This window comes from Macaca fascicularis, chromosome 8 (genome assembly GCF_037993035.2).
Source record: "Macaca fascicularis isolate 582-1 chromosome 8, T2T-MFA8v1.1".
Lineage (NCBI taxonomy): Eukaryota > Metazoa > Chordata > Mammalia > Primates > Cercopithecidae > Macaca > Macaca fascicularis.
In genome coordinates this window covers 39,650,566-39,667,351 of record NC_088382.1, presented here as the reverse complement: position 1 = coordinate 39,667,351, position 16,786 = coordinate 39,650,566, and the positions used below count along the sequence as shown (strand labels likewise).

The following is a 16,786-nucleotide window of genomic DNA, read 5'->3' as shown; positions in this document are numbered from 1 at the left end:
TTCTGTTCTTGTGATAGTTTGCTAAGAATGATGGTTTCCAGCTGCATCCATGTCCCTACAAAGGACACAAACTCATCCTTTTTGATGGCTGCATAGTATTCCATGGTGTATATGTGCCACATTTTCTTAATCCAATCTGTCACTGATGGATATTTGGGTTGATTCCAAGTCTTTGCTATTGTGAATAGTGCTGCAATAAACATACGTGTGCATGTGTCTTTATAGCAGCATAATTTATAATCCTTTGGGTATATACCCAGTAATGGGATGGCTGGGTCATATGGTACATCTAGTTCTAGATCCTTGAGGAATCGCCATACTGTTTTCCATAATGGTTGAACTAGTTTACAATCCCACCAACAGTGTAAAAGTGTTCCTATTTCTCCACATCCTCTCCAGCACCTGTTGTTTCCTGACTTTTTAATGATCGCCATTCTAACTGGTGTGAGATGGTATCTCATTGTGGTTTTGATTTGCATTTCTCTGATGGCCAGTGATGATGAGCATTTTTTCATGTGTCTGTTGGCTGTATGAATGTCTTCTTTTGAGAAATGTCTGTTCATATCCTTTGCCCAGTTTTTGATGGGGTTGTTTGTTTTTTTCTTGTAAATTTGTTTGAGTTCTTTGTAGGTTCTGGATATTAGCCCTTTGTCAGATGAGTAGATTGCAAAAACTTTCTCCCATTCTGTAGGTTGCCTGTTCACTCTGATGGTAGTTTCTTTTGCTGTGCAGAAGCTCTTTAGTTTAATGAGATCCCATTTGTCAATTTTGGCTTTTGCTGCCGTTGCTTTTGGTGTTTTAGACATGAAGTCTTTGCCCATGCCTATGTCCTGAATGGTACTACCTAGGTTTTCCTCTAGGATTTTTATGGTATTAGGTCTAACATTTAAGTCTCTAATCCATCTTGAATTAATTTTCGTATAAGGCGTAAGGAAAGGATCCAGTTTCAGCTTTCTACTTATGGCTAGCCAATTTTCCCAGCACCATTTATTAAATAGGGAATCCTTTCCCCATTTCTTGTTTCTCTCAGGTTTGTCAAAGATCAGATGGCTGTAGATGTGTGGTATTATTTCTGAGGACTCTGTTCTGTTCCATTGGTCTATATCTCTGTTTTGGTACCAGTACCATGCTGTTTTGGTTACTGTAGCCTTGTAGTATAGTTTGAAGTCAGGTAGCGTGATGCCTCCAGCTTTGTTCTTTTGACTTAGGATTGTCTTGGAGATGCGGGCTCTTTTTTGGTTCCATATGAACTTTAAAGCAGTTTTTTCCAATTCTGTGAAGAAACTCATTGGTAGCTTGATGGGGATGGCATTGAATCTATAAATTACCTTGGGCAGTATGGCCATTTTCACGATATTGATTCTTCCTATCCATGAGCATGGTATGTTCTTCCATTTGTTTGTGTCCTCTTTTATTTCACTGAGCAGTGGTTTGTAGTTCTCCTTGAAGAGGTCCTTTACATCCCTTGTAAGTTGGATTCCTAGGTATTTTATTCTCTTTGAAGCAATTGTGAATGGAAGTTCATTCCTGATTTGGCTCTCTGTTTGTCTGTTACTGGTGTATAAGAATGCTTGTGATTTTTGCACATTAATTTTGTATCCTGAGACTTTGCTGAAGTTGCTTATCAGCTTAAGGAGATTTTGGGCTGAGACAATGGGGTTTTCTACATATACAATCATGTCATCTGCAAACAGGGACAGTTTGACTCCTTCTTTTCCTAACTGAATACCCTTGATTTCTTTCTCTTGCCTAATTACCCTAGCCAGAACTTCCAGCACTATGTTGAATAGGAGTGGTGAGAGAGGGCATCCCTGTCTTGTACCAGTTTTCAAAGGGAATTTTTCCAGTTTTTGCCCATTCAGTATGATATTGGCTGTGGGTTTGTCATAAATAGCTCTTATTATTTTGATGTACGTTCCATCAATACCGAATTTATTGAGCGTTTTTAGCATGAAGGGCTGTTGAATTTTGTCAAAAGCCTTTTCTGCATCTATTGAGATAATCATGTGGTTCTTGTCTTTGGTTCTGTTTATATGCTGGATTATGTTTATTGATTTGCGAATGTTGAACCAGCCTTGCATCCCAGGGATGAAGCCCACTTGATCATGGTGGATAAGCTTTTTGATGTGCTGCTGAATCCGGTTTGCCAGTATTTTATTGAGGATTTTTGCATCGATGTTCATCAGGGATATTGGTCTAAAATTCTCTTTTTTTGTTGTGTCTCTGCCAGGCTTTGGTATCAGGATGATGTTGGCCTCATAAAATGAGTTAGGGAGGATTCCCTCTTTTTCTATTGATTGGAATAGTTTCAGAAGGAATGGTACCAACTCCTCGTTGTACCTCTGGTAGAATTCAGCTGTGAATCCATCTGGTCCTGGACTTTTTTTGGTTGGTAGGCTATTAATTATTGCCTCAATTTCAGAGCCTACTATTGGTCTATTCAGGGATTCAACTTCTTCCTGGTTTAGTCTTGGAAGAGTGTAAGTGTCCAGGAAATTATCCATTTCTTCTAGGTTTTCCAGTTTATTTGCGTAGAGGTGTTTATAGTATTCTCTGATGGTAGTTTGTATTTCTGTGGGGTCGGTGGTGATATCCCCTTTATCATTTTTTATTGCGTCAATTTGATTCTTCTCTCTTTTCTTCTTTATTAGTCTTGCTAGTGGTCTGTCAATTTTGTTGATCTTTTCAAAAAACCAACTCCTGGATTCATTGATTTTTTGGAGGGTTTTTTGTGTCTCTATCTCCTTCAGTTCTGCTCTGATCTTAGTTATTTCTTGCCTTCTGCTAGCTTTCGAATGTGTTTGCTCTTGCTTCTCTAGTTCTTTTAATTGCGATGTTAGAGTGTCAATCTTAGATCTTTCCTGCTTTCTCTTGTGGGCATTTAGTGCTATAAATTTCCCTCTACACACTGCTTTAAATGTGTCCCAGAGATTCTGGTGTGTTGTATCTTTGTTCTCATTGGTTTCAAAGAACATCTTTATTTCTGCCTTCATTTCATTATGTACCCAGTAGTCATTCAGGAGCAGGTTGTTCAGTTTCCATGTAGTTGACCGGTTTTGATTGAGTTTCTTAGTCCTGAGTTCTAGTTTGATTGCACTGTGGTCTGAGAGACAGTTTGTTATAATTTCTGTTCTTGTACATTTGCTGAGGAGTGCTTTACTTCCAATTACGTGGTCGATTTTGGAGTAAGTACGATGTGGTGCTGAGAAGAATGTATATTCTGTTGATTTGGGGTGGAGAGTTCTATAGATGTCTATTAGGTCTGCTTGCTGCAGAGATGAGTTCAATTCCTGGATATCCTTGTTAACTTTCTGTCTCGTTGATCTGTCTAATGTTGACAGTGGAGTGTTGAAGTCTCCCATTATTATTGTATGGGAGTCTAAGTCTCTTTGTAAGTCTCTAAGGACTTGCTTTATGAATCTGGGTGCTCCTGTATTGGGTGCATATATATTTAGGATAGTTAGCTCTTCCTGATGAATTGATTCCTTTACCATTATGTAATGGCCTTCTTTGTCTCTTTTGATCTTTGATGGTTTAAAGTCTGTTTTATCAGAGACTAGTATTGCAACCCCCGCTTTGTTTTGTTCTCCATTTGCTTGGTAAATCTTCCTCCATCCCTTTATTTTGAGCCTATGTATGTCTCTGCGTGTGAGATGGGTCTCCTGAATACAGCAGACTGATGGGTCTTGACTCTTTATCCAGTTTGCCAGTCTGTGTCTTTTAATTGGATCATTTAGTCCATTTACATTTAAGGTTAAGATTGTTATGTGTGAACTTGATCCTGCCATTATGATATTAACTGGTTATTTTGCTCGTTAGTTGATGCAGTTTCTTCCTAGCCTCGATGGTCTTTACATTTTGGCATGTTTTTGCAATGGCTGGTACCGGTTGTTCCTTTCCATGTTTAGTGCTTCCTTCAGGGTCTCTTGTAAGGCAGGCCTAGTGGTGACAAAATCTCTAAGCATTTGCTTATCTGTAAAGGATTTTATTTCTCCTTCACTTATGAAACTTAGTTTGGCTGGATATGAAATTCTGGGTTGAAAATTCTTTTCTTTAAGAATGTTGAATATTGGCCCCCACTCTCTTCTGGCTTGTAGAGTTTCTGCCGAGAGATCTGCTGTTAGTCTGATGGGCTTCCCTTTGTGGGTAACCCGACCTTTCTCTCTGGCTGCCCTTAAGATTTTTTCCTTCATTTCAACTTTGGTGAATCTGGCAATTATGTGTCTTGGAGTTGCTCTTCTCGAGGAGTATCTTTGTGGCGTTCTCTGTATTTCCTGGATTTGAATGTTGGCCTGCCCTACTAGGTTGGGGAAGTTCTCCTGGATGATATCCTGAAGAGTGTTTTCCAACTTGGTTCCATTTTCCCCCTCACTTTCAGGCACCCCAATCAGACGTAGATTTGGTCTTTTTACATAATCCCATACTTCTTGCAGGCTTTGTTCATTTCTTTTTCTTCTTTGTTCTTTTGGTTTCTCTTCTCGCTTCATTTCATTCATTTGATCCTCAATCGCAGATACTCTTTCTTCCAGTTGATCGAGTCAGTTACTGAAGCTTGTGCATTTGTCAAGTATTTCTCGTGTCATGGTTTTCATCTCTTTCATTTCGTTTATGACCTTCTCTGCATTAATTACTCTAGCCATCAATTCTTCCACTTTTTTTTCAAGATTTTTAGTTTCTTTGCGCTGGGTACGTAATTCCTCCTTTAGCTCTGAGAAATTTGATGGACTGAAGCCTTCTTCTCTCATCTCGTCAAACTCATTCTCTGTCCAGCTTTGATCCGTTGCTGGCGATGAGCTGCGCTCCTTTGCCGGGGGAGATGCGCTCTTATGTTTTGAATTTCCAGCTTTTCTGCCCTGCTTTTTCCCCATCTTTGTGGTTTTATCTGCCTCTGGTCTTGATGATGGTGATGTACTGATGGGGTTTTGGTGTAGGTGTCCTTCCTGTTTGATAGTTTTCCTTCTAACAGTCAGGACCCTCAGCTGTAGGTCTGTTGGAGATTGCTTGGGGTCCACTCCAGACCCTGTTTGCCTGGGTATCAGCAGCAGAGGCTGCAGAAGATAGAATATTTCTGAACAGCGAGTGTACCTGTCTGATTCTTGCTTTGGAAGCTTCCTCTCAGGGGTGTACTCCACCCTGTGAGGTGTGGGGTGTCAGACTGCCCCTAGTGGGGGATGTCTCCCAGTTAGGCTACTCAGGGGTCAGGGACCCACTTGAGCAGGGAGTCTGTCCCTTCCCAGATCTCAACCTCCGTGTTGGGAGATCCACTGCTCTCTTCAAAGCTGTCAGACAGAGTCGTTTGCGTCTTCAGAGGTTTCGGCTGCGTTTGTTATTGCCCTGTCCCCAGAGGTGGAGTCTACAGAGACAGGCAGGTTTCCTTGAGCTGCTGTGAGCTCCACCCAGTTCGAGCTTCCCAGCAGCTTTGTTTACCTACTTAAGCCTTAGCAATGGCGGGCGCCCCTCCCCCAGCCTCGCTGCTGCCTTGCCGGTAGATCACAGACTGCTGTGCTAGCAATGAGGGAGGCTCCGTGGGTATGGGACCCTCCCGGCCAGGTGTGGGATATGATCTCCTGGTGTGCCTGTTTGCTTAAAGCGCAGTATTGGGGTGGGAGTTACCCGATTTTCCAGGTGTTGTATGTCTCAGTTCCCCTGGCTAGGAAAAGGGATTCCCTTCCCCCTTGCGCTTCCCAGGTGAGGCAATGCCTCGCCCTGCTTCAGCTCTCGCTGGTCGGGCTGCAGCAGCTGACCAGCACCGATCGTCTGGCACTCCCCAGTGAGATGAACCCAGTACCTCAGTTGAAAATGCAGAAATCACCTGTCTTCTGTGTCGCTGGCGCTGGGAGTTGGAGACTGGAGCTGTTCCTATTCGGCCATCTTGCTCCGCCCCCCTCCCGTTAAGTAATTTCTTATCATTCACCTCCTCTCCGACCCTCCTACCTTTTCAGTTCTCCAGTGCCTATTATTCTATTCTCTATGTCCATGTGAACACATTACTTAGCTCCCACTTATAAGTGAGTCATCTACATGTGATATATGACTTTCTGTTTCTGAGTTATTTCACTCAAGATAATGGCCTGCAGTTTCTTGCGGGTCGCTGTAAAAAAACATAATTTCATTTTTCATGGCTGAGTAGCATATCATGGTGTATACATGCCACATTTTCTTTATTCTATCCTTTGTTGATGAGCACTTAGGTTGATTCCATGTTTTTGCTGTCGTGAACAGTGCTGAGAGAAACATAAGAATGTAGGTATCTTTTTATATAATTATTTTTCTTTTGGGTAGATGCCCAAAAGTGGGATTGCTGGATCAAATGGTGGTTCTATTTTCAGTACTTTGAGAAGTCTTCATACTGTTTTCCATAGAGGTGGTACTAATTTTTATTCCCACCAACAGTTTATAAACATTCCCTTTTCTCCACATCCTTGCCAACATCTGTTATATTTTTACCTTAATAATAACCACTCTGACTGGTGTGAGATATCTCATTGTGGTTTTAATTTGTATTTTGCTGATGACTAGTGGTGTTGAAAATTTTTTTACATGCCTGTTGGCTATTTGCATGTCTTCTTTTGAAAAATGGATTATTATCCTGTTTTAGAAATGAGGAAAATATGTCTGGGAATATAAGAGAATTGCCTGTGGTAGATGGCATGCCTGGCTAAGTTTCTCACTCTTTTCTATCCATCCTCTTTACCATGGGACTGTCATTTGTCACATAAGGAGTGGGGAATATTGCCCGACTCCTTGACTGGGACGCTGGATTTATCATTTGCATTGGCCATCAGAACAAGAGGGAAGCAATGATTCTGAGTTCCAGCCTCAAAGCAACTTGCATGTTTCCGTTTACGCTCTTGACCCTCCACTCCCACCATGAGGACATGCCCAAGCTGATCCATGGGTCCCAGGAGAAGGATGAGAAGGACATGGAGCACAACCACCCTGGCTAAACCCAACTGCAATCAGCTGACCAGACCTGTGAGGAGTAAGAATTGGTTGGTCATTGCAGCCACTGAGTTTTGGCTTAGTTTTGCAGGACTAACTAACACATTGCCAAAAACTACACAGATAGTTAGGAACTGAGACAGAGAAGCAGTCATTCCTCTTGCCTTAAAAATCGTTGACATTCTATAATGCCAGCCAGATCTCCTCCTAAACATATTTATGGGTAGACAGCTTTTAAACTTTCTTTTTTTTTTTTTTTTTTTGAGATGGACTCTCGCTATGTTGCACAAGCTGGAGTGCAGTGGCGTGATCTCGGCTCACTGCAACCTTTGCCTCCTGGGTTCAAGCAATTCTCCTGCGTCACCCCCCTGAGTAGCTGGGATTATATGTGCGCACCACCACTGCAGGCTAATTTTTTGTATTTTTAGTAGAGACAGGATTTCACCATGTTGGCCAGACTGGTCTCAAACTCCTGACCTCAAATGATCCACCTGCCTTGGCCTCCCAAAGCGGTGGGATTATAGGAGTGAGCCACTGCACTCAGCCAAGAAACTTTCTTTTAGTAAGCCGTACCTTATCTAGTCCAATATATCTCTCATGATTCCCAAACATAGTCCAGCGTCTGTCCACCAACCATTCCTACACTTGATTTTCTTTCTCCATGTACTCTGATGTAGTGCCTGTTTCTCCCTCTCAGCTCAACCGAATCTTCTACTGATTGAGCACCCTCTTCTAATCCCCGATTTTGAGAGCTCCCCTAATTCATCAATTCTCTGCTTACCTGGAACTTAGCATTCTGATGTGGTCTAATCCCACTCAATTACACCCTTAATCCCCACTCTTGAGGACTGTATCCCACACTTGCCTCCATAGCTCAGCATGAACTGCACACAGGAACCAAGACCTCTCTTCCCTTGGTGCATCTATATGCACAGATGAGTGAATAAATAAATAAATGTTGGAAATAATTAAACTCATTGAGTATGAGCTGCACTAGTAGGAAGGCTAAATTAGTACAACATCTTTTTTACTTCTTGTATAATTGCTTCACATCTCTAGACTGCTCAGAAGCAAATACAAAGATCCTGTGACATTGTCTTGATCTCTTGTCATCTGAAATATTACGGATACAAAGAAGTAAGTGTACCTTACCCAGAGAGAAGAATGCTTCCATTCTCCACCAGGTGTCTCCTCAGGTTCAGCCATTTTCTGCATCCCTGTAAAAGATCAGCTTGTGGCTAGGTCTAACAAGCACAAAACAGAGGAAACCCACCTCCTGTAAAGGACTGCTGGGTCTGTTACATACCAGAGTAAGGCAGACAGAGTTACAACTTCAAACATTACCTTCCCTGCATGCAACGTGGGCACACAAATATTTAAAAGAACATACCTTTTGAAAGGTATGTTCATGGATCATTATTTATCAAAAATTTCCAGCTCTTCTTTTAAAATTTAATTTCTACCTGAGGGAAAACCTTGATTTCTATGCATATTACATGTATTACCTTTGGTATATAGGTGGCTTATTAGCCGATTTTGGTATTCTTCATTACCCATTTATTGGAACTTTTGCATTTGAAAGAAAACCAAATCAGCAATAATAGCCCAGGATTTACTCTGTTGTTCTTTCCAGCTTTCCAGTTGCTGCACTCAGAGTTGTAAGCTTATATTAGCCTTGCCAAAACTGTCATCCCTGTATTTCATTTCCCCTGATGTGATTATTATGCATTTTATGTCCATATCAAAATATCTCATGTACCTGATAAATATGCACACCTACTATGTACTCAGAAAAATTTTTTAAACTGTCATCCTTAAGAAGGGCTGTTATTATCACCAATAGCTCCTCTGTGAGCCCAACTAACTGAGAGGCTTCCCAACATGGAGCGAGGCCTAGGTCATTAGAGAGCTGTGTAGTCAGTGAAAGAGGAAGAGGAGAATCTGCCAGCTTGTGTACAAAAAGACACAGTTTTCAACTACAGAACTTGTATAACTACTAGGCGCTCCTGAAAAGGCACTTCTTATTCATATAGAGCATGCACACTGGTATTATTTCTTGCTATTTCTTTTCAGGGACTTCCCTGGATACTTATTTTAACACAGTTTTCTCAAACGTGTGTGTGTGTGTGTGTGTGTGTCTGTAGAGGGAGTTGCACGTGTTCACATGGATAAACATGATCTAGGAATAAGATCAAATACTGCTTTGTCCTGGGTGCTCCATCTTCTAGGGAGGGCCTTACCAGATGAGAGGGAAGGAGAACGCATTGCCGGCCCACTGACTTGCTAATGTCCCTTTCCACAGAGACCCACAGAACTGAATAACCTCGTCTTGCACTTTAAGATTGTGCCTATGACCTAATCGGGTAGATCACACTGAGGATGGGGACCTAGAATGGTGGAGATGTGATGTTGCGGGCTGAATTGTATCCCCCTACCCAAAAAAAGATATGTTGAAATCTTAAATCTGGCATCCCAGAATATGACCCTATTTAGAAACAGTGTTGTTACAGAGGTATGCAAGTTAAAATGAGGTCATGAGGCTGGGCATGGTGGCTCATGCCTGTAATCCCAGCACTTTGGGAGGCGGAAGCAGGAGGATTTCTTGAGGCTAGGACTTTGAGACCAGCTTGGACAACATGGTGAAACCCCATCTCTACTAAAAATATGAAAACTGAGGCGAGATAATCATCTGAGCCTGGGGAAGTTGAGGGTGCAGTGAGCCATGAGGGCATCACTGCACTCCAGCGTGGGTAAGAGAGTGAGACCCTGACCCCTCCAAAAAAAGCCATTTAAGCCATCATGATGGTGGCTTATGATATGTCACTTGTTCAACTACTCATTCTCAATTACCCCATCTAGTCATTAAGTCCCAAAGAAATGCTTGGGTTATAGCTACCATTGCTATGTTAAGCAAAAAATTCCACAAAAATTCAAGATAAAATAACAACCTCTAATGTCAATTTTTGTCATGCATTTTAGGTAGCGTAATGTTTAGATACGGGAGCATTATTAAGCAGCTGAGGAGAATTCGAATGAAGGAGACATTATTGTGAAGTTCTGTCAGACCCATCACACTTCCCTCAGCTCTGAAGCACGCCTGGTGTGATCTCAGGGTTAGAAGGAGAGCCCGGACACTAGCATTCCCATCTGCCATTACTGGGGTGTTGAGTCCTACTGCCAAGATCTACCTTGGATGCCTTCCTGTCCTCCCATCCACATTTTCATTCTGGTAAGGTATGGAGTCAAATATTGGTATAAACACAGAGTAATGATACTGATATGGTTTGGCTCTGTGTCCCCACCCAAATATCATGTTGCATTGAAATCCCCACGTGTTGCAGGAGGGCCTGGTGGGAGGTGATTGAATCACGAGAGTGGACTTCTCCCTTGCTGCTCTTGTGATGGAGTTCTACTGTGTAGCACTTGCTTTTTCACTCACTCCTTCTCTTGCTCCGCCACGGTAAGATGCGCCTGCTTCCACTTCACGTCCGCCATGATTGTAAGTTTCTGGAAGCCTCCCAGCCATGCCTCCTGTTCAGCCTGTGGAACTGCGAGTCAATTAAACCTCTTTTCTTTATAAAGTACCCAGTCTCAGGTAGTTATTTAAAGCAGTGTGAGAACAAACTAATGCAGACACTGACTACTTGCGGATCTAGTTTTATAACTACATAATCTGGAAAGGTGGAAGTGTTAAAAGGTGTGTGAGTAAACAACACAATATGTTCCAGGACATCTAGAAAGAAATAGCTATTCTCAATTAAATAGCTCTACTCACAAGGCAGGGAGACTTCACAATACACACAGCTCTACTCAGGTTTTAATTCAGCCCAATTTAACTCAATATCTATTAAGGGGCCCCGCCCCCATGCATCCAATGCTGCATTGATGTTTACACAATGTTTCTGTTTTTCTTTTCTTTTTTTCCACTGTTTTTTCTTTGCTTGCTTTCAAGAAAAAAGTACTGCCAGATTATCTCCCCTATTGGATCTCTTGCATATTAAAAAAAAAAACACAAAAAAAAACTTTAAAAATAATGGAAGAAACCAAAATTGTCTTTTATGAATGTACTGATGTCTTCTTTGGGGAGATACAGGGCATAGACATTTGGAACTGAGAACCACTCTTAATATAAGGGATCTTTGGGGTTTTGGGAGCTGACCAGGACCAAGTGATAGATGCCCTTGACTAGGATTTTCTCCAAAGAAGATGGCCTTGTGCGACTACACCCGAAGGTGCACAGCTAGAAACTGAGCTGCAATAAAAAGATGCATGTAGACCATGAGTGAAGACACCTGGTGGCAGAAGAGCATCCTGTTCATGTTTTATTCCCAGCAACTGACATGATGTCCGCCCCATATGAAACCTCATCGATGTGTCCTGAATGAATAAAATAGCAAGATTGCTAGTGACTGGACTTGAGGTAGATAAAAGAATAAATAAAATACAATAAATCAAAGTAAAGATAAACATTGAACTCATTTGGATATTGAGTTCTTCACCCTCAGAATCTTATCATCTCTACTACTCTTTCTCACTCAGAAGTCAGAGTGAAATTGATCAATTAACAAACCACAAATCTTGAATTGATTCTGTTTGTTTGTCATGGGTTGAGCAGGAGGTGTGCATGGTATATTTGAGACTGCTCTAGAGTTACTATGCCCTGTAGGGGAGTATTTCTAGAAAAAAAAAATCTACGAAGACTGGCAGTTTTCCATTCCACCATGACTGCCTACACATTTCTCCTGAAGCTGAAGGCAAAGGGCTCTTACGCCGTAAGTACAGCTCAGGGTGGGATGGGGTAGGGAGAGTGATAGACCAAGCCCTGAGAACAAGAGCACACTATGGATAGAAAGAAATTCTTCCCGGCATAGCAGACTGTGACATAGAGAAAAATTTCAAACTTTAACTCTCTGCTTTGCCTGGATCTGTGTAATACCCATTAGAAATAGCAGCAGCTGTAGATTCAAAAAGCTGATGAAGTGTGAATTATGAGCAACTGCAGACAGAGACAGAATTCTCTGCAAATGGTTCATAAGCCCAAATACAAGGAAGCAATTATTCCAGGGAAGGCAAGCTTAGGGCACAGAGAAGGATCAGCAGAATCCAAGACAAAGTGTCCCATACTAAGACCATTACAACAAAAGAAGATTTCCATTGGCTTAGAGCATAAATAATATTTCTCTCTCATACTCCAGTGGTGGTTTAACAGCTCCCTAGTGAGGCAAGACGTGACGCTAACACTGATGCTAAATGGTACCACAAGCATACCACTTGCAATTCTAAATATATATTTATTCTTTAGCATATTTAGAGTTAACTTAATAGTTCACTCCACAGTATGGACCTGGTCATCTCAGATAATCCTTATTTGCTTATTATGATCTCTCAAATAAAAGATATGCCCCAATTATCAGAATTTTCTCTCTCTTCTCAGTAGCCTCCTATTGACAGACAACTGCAGTCGAGATTCCAGTTTCTAGATGAGCAAAACAGGTAAAACAAACAAACAAACAAACAAAACCATCTTTTAAATAATGCTTAATAAAGGTGTGCTTCTCACTATATTGCTTCACAAATTCTGGAGCTGGCTGTACCTTAATTGTTTGGATGCTAGCAATGCAAGGTGCTGAGAAAAACAGCATCTGTTTATGAAAACAAATTCTCATTTTGAAGCTCCAGTAACAGAACTAGCCACATAGACAGTGGTGAATGCAAGTTATTTTCTTTTAAGTTGTGACAAATACTAAATGCATACTTTTTAGTCATTTTTCCCTTGGGAAAATGACTGCCGCAGGCTCCCTGCTGACAAAGCTTATCACTAATTCATTCGCCTTCTTTAACAATAAAAAAACATTTTCCATAAACTGAAGTGAATTTGCTACATTATAACTCAATCACCAACTAGGAGACGTTTCCTTCTGCATCAGTTGAAAAATATTTAAATTTTTCTCAATTTCTTTGCAACGTTAAGAATCTATGTGCTTTTATATTCCCATTTTTAACCCTGAAAAAGCTATTTATCTCATTGTTGAAATCCAGCATGTTCTAGACACTTAATCAAACCTCTCCTGTGTCTTCATAAAGTTGGCATAAATTACATGCATCTGGGAAGGCACTAATTCTGAAATTATTAAGTTTGTACAAGTGAATAAATAGGATATAGAATCTGAAACCAAATAGAAATCAAACTTACCTCCAGTCTTCCTGGAAACTTTTGCTTTTATTTATTCATTTTCCTTTTCTTATTTGTAAGTGCTCACAACCTAAACTGGAGACAGTTCAGCTGAGAATATATTACAAAATAACATCCTTTGTTTGTAAATAGCTAAAACACTATTTGGGCAAATTTCTTAAAGAAGTGTGATGCTTTCAAAACAATCATTTAATTTAAAGGAGAAAAATTAGTTGTTATATAAATAAATATCAGTTGGTTGTTGAAAGATTATTTTGGAGGCTATAAGTAACTACATTTAAGCATTACACTACTTTCCCCAAATTACACAAATATCAAGTGTATAATTAGGGTGGAAAATTAAAGGTCTTTATGCTGTCATGATATAAAATGGTGACACCATGACTGTAGTTGCAAAGAAAGCCCCATGTGAAAAACAAGCAACAAATGGAAAACCCATTACAAAGCAAAGCAGCTTGTGGTGCTCTCACACAAGCATGGTATCTGTGCAATATGATTTAATTCAAGTGTCAGAAAACATTCCTCAGAGTGTCTAGACTTGCTCTTTTGAGGTACATGTCACCAGAAGTAACTCTGCTACAGGTTAAAACAGGAATCCCCAAACTTTGCTATACACTGAATCCCCTGAAGACGTTTTAACCCTGATGCCCAGTCACATCCCATCTTAATTAAATCACAATGTTTGGGGAAGGTACCCCAGACTTTAGTTTTTGCTTTGTTTTGTTTTGTTTTTTAATTGAGACGGAGTTTCACTCCTGTTGCCTAGGCTGAAGTGCAGTGGTGCAGTCTTGATCTTGGCTCACTACAACCTCCATCTCTGGGGTTCAAGCGATTCTCCTGCCTCAGCCTCCGGAGTAGCTGGGATTACAGGCGCGAGCCACCACGCCCAGCTAATTTTGTATTTTTAGTAGAGATGGATTTCGCCATGTTGGCCAGGCTGGTCTTGAAGGCTCACGCCTGTAATCCCAGCATTTTGGGAGGCCGAGGCAGAGTATTATTTTTAAAGATGTGCTGGCTTCGGCAGAGCATACACTAAAACTGGAACAATACAGAGAAGATTAGCATGACCGCTGCTCAAGGATGACATGCAAGCCTTCCACATAATTTATTTTTATTTTTATTTTTATTTATTTATTTATTTATTTATTTATTTATTTATTTATTTTGAGACCGAGTCTCCCTCTGTCCCCCAGGCTGCAGTGCAGTGGCGCCATCTCAGCTCACTGCAAGCTCCGCCTCCCGGGTTCACGCCATTCTCCTGCCTCGGCCTCTCCGAGTAGCTGGGACTACAGGCTCCCGCCACGCCCGGCTAATTTATTTATTTTTTTTTTTTCAGTAGAGACGGGGTTTCACTGTGGTCTCCATCTCCTGACCTCGTGATCCGCCCACCTCGGCCTCCCAAAGTGCTGGAATTACAAGCGTGAGCCACCACGCCCGGCCCATATAATTTTTTAAAAAATAAAAAAATAAAGATGCTCAAGTGATTCTGATGTGCAGTAAAGTTTAGGAGCTACAGTATTATAGAAAAATAAAGGTTAAACCATCATCCAAATGTCATTCAATGTTGAGAACAACATTCATATTTTGACAGGATGGATACAAGTACAGTTTCCCATTTTTTATTTTGAAATCTTTGGGGATGGATATGTTTTATTATGTGGCTTTTTTTGTAACTACAGTCACAATGTCACCATTTTGGGAAAGTAGTGTAAAGGTTAAATTTAGTTAACTTGCAGCCTCCAAAATAATCTTTCAACAACCGATTTTTAATTATGTAACAACTGATTTTTCTCCTCCAAATTAAACCGTTGTGAAAGCATCACATTTTTTAGAAATTTCCCCAATTAGTGTTTTAGCTACTTACAAGCAAAGGATGTTATTCTGTAATATATTCAGATTCTTTTCATATTTTAGACATTACATAGACCAGAACAAACCAAATTGTGGAGATGGAGCACTCTGTAACCATCAAGCACTAATATTTCTGGAGGAAATAATTCACGCTAAGTGAGATAATTGAAACTGTAGATCATCTCACCTCAACTGATATCAGATTTTGACACCAAATATATTTTTTCATAGGTTTGTAAAACCACTGTTGCTCACAGAGCTTTTAGGATTTTGTTATTGTGGATGAAGGCATGTGGACCTATAAACTAAGTCAAACCATCATTAATCCAAATCAGAAGGTACAGCAAGACTCTATTCACTGCAGCAGCCCCTACAAGGCTGACAGTGATGAGACAGAGGGAATCTTACCACCTTTTCATCACTGTCTCGATTCCTCATCTGTAGGAACAATTCTTTTTTTTTTTTTTAACCATTTTAGTTTACACTCTTTTAATCCCTTAGTCCCCAAAAAATAAACATTCTAACGTGTAAGCAATAGAAATAATGTAAACTCTACAGAAACAGACATAAATTAGTTTCTAGACTTGGTGGAGGTCCTTTTGCTGAACACTATACTCCATCGAGAACAGAATTCATCTTGAAGGAAGAAGAAATCTTTGGCCTATTTCGCCTTGTCTTCAACACTGCATAACACACATCTTTCAAATTTAGCTTCTTCTCCAACTGCACTAAAAAGGCAAGGATTAGTCTGTTTTAGGAGCCTGCATCCGATTCTGTGAGAGCTTTGTCCATTTAGAACAAGCCTTTAACTTGTTCTGTTTCAGTATCAAAATCTATGTCACAAAAGCAGGGCCGAGTGGGCAGTTCTGGCATGCTGCTCATCATTCTGATCGAAGGGTACATGAACCCACTGCCATTCTTATACAGGAGCTAACAAGTTTTCTAATGGCTGAATTTTGTGTATGTGTGTGTGTGTGTGTGTGTTCATACACACATACATACATATATCATACACACACATGCATGTATGTGTATAATTAAAATGCCAACCCATTGGGACCTATGCCTTCAGAAAATTAAGCAGCCACAATCCATAAAAATAAATAATCATCATGGTCTGTACCCCTTAAGGCTGTCAAATAGAAAATTTACAGTCATCAGTAATAACCCATTATTTAGTATCTATAAACCACAGTTGTGGTTCAACAGCTCATGGCTCTAGAAGCCAGTCATATCACATCCAAAATAGAGCATGCTGAGTCAGTTATTGGAAACAGCCTATTGACTTTCTGTCCTCTGGTGGAGTTGCTCACTGGTATTAATCAGATGAGGAGGAAACTCATGGATTTTTACTGGGGAAAGACATGGATCGTCAATTAGAACAGGACCAAACCAAAGACTGAAGCTTTTACTCTAGAGGCATCTAAAGAAAACATAGCTTCATAGCATGGGGTGGAAGACCGATGCTGATTATACAGTTTTGGTGCTAGGCAGCCAGTGGATAGCACCTCATAAGTAGTCTCTACAGGGATCTGATAGGATAATTGTATGAAAAGAACATGAAGTTAGAAGAGGCATCCTTGTGGATAAAGTTCCCAAGGCTTCCTTCAGGAACTCACTGAGAAATAATTAGCTTCCTTCGATGATCTGCGTGTTTCCTCCACCCACTCACTCAGGGGCACCAAACCCAAGAATCGGGGAGAAGCAGGCCTCTCATTCTAGTATTTTCCCAAATAGCCAAGCGCAGATTTTATCACAGTGAGAGAACTAGCAAGGATAAGAACTACTGACTCCATTTGA

The 16,786-nt window shown here is 40.7% G+C and overlaps 1 non-coding gene across 1 annotated transcript; it reads left to right on the top strand.

Annotated features, from left to right (window-relative positions):
• The first annotated feature begins 14,145 nt into the window (after nucleotides 1-14,145).
• On the top strand, nucleotides 14,146-14,250 carry LOC123575337 (U6 spliceosomal RNA). The gene has a single exon (XR_006700636.1). It is a non-coding gene; the product is annotated as a U6 spliceosomal RNA (small nuclear RNA).
• Nucleotides 14,251-16,786: the final 2,536 nt, after the last annotated feature.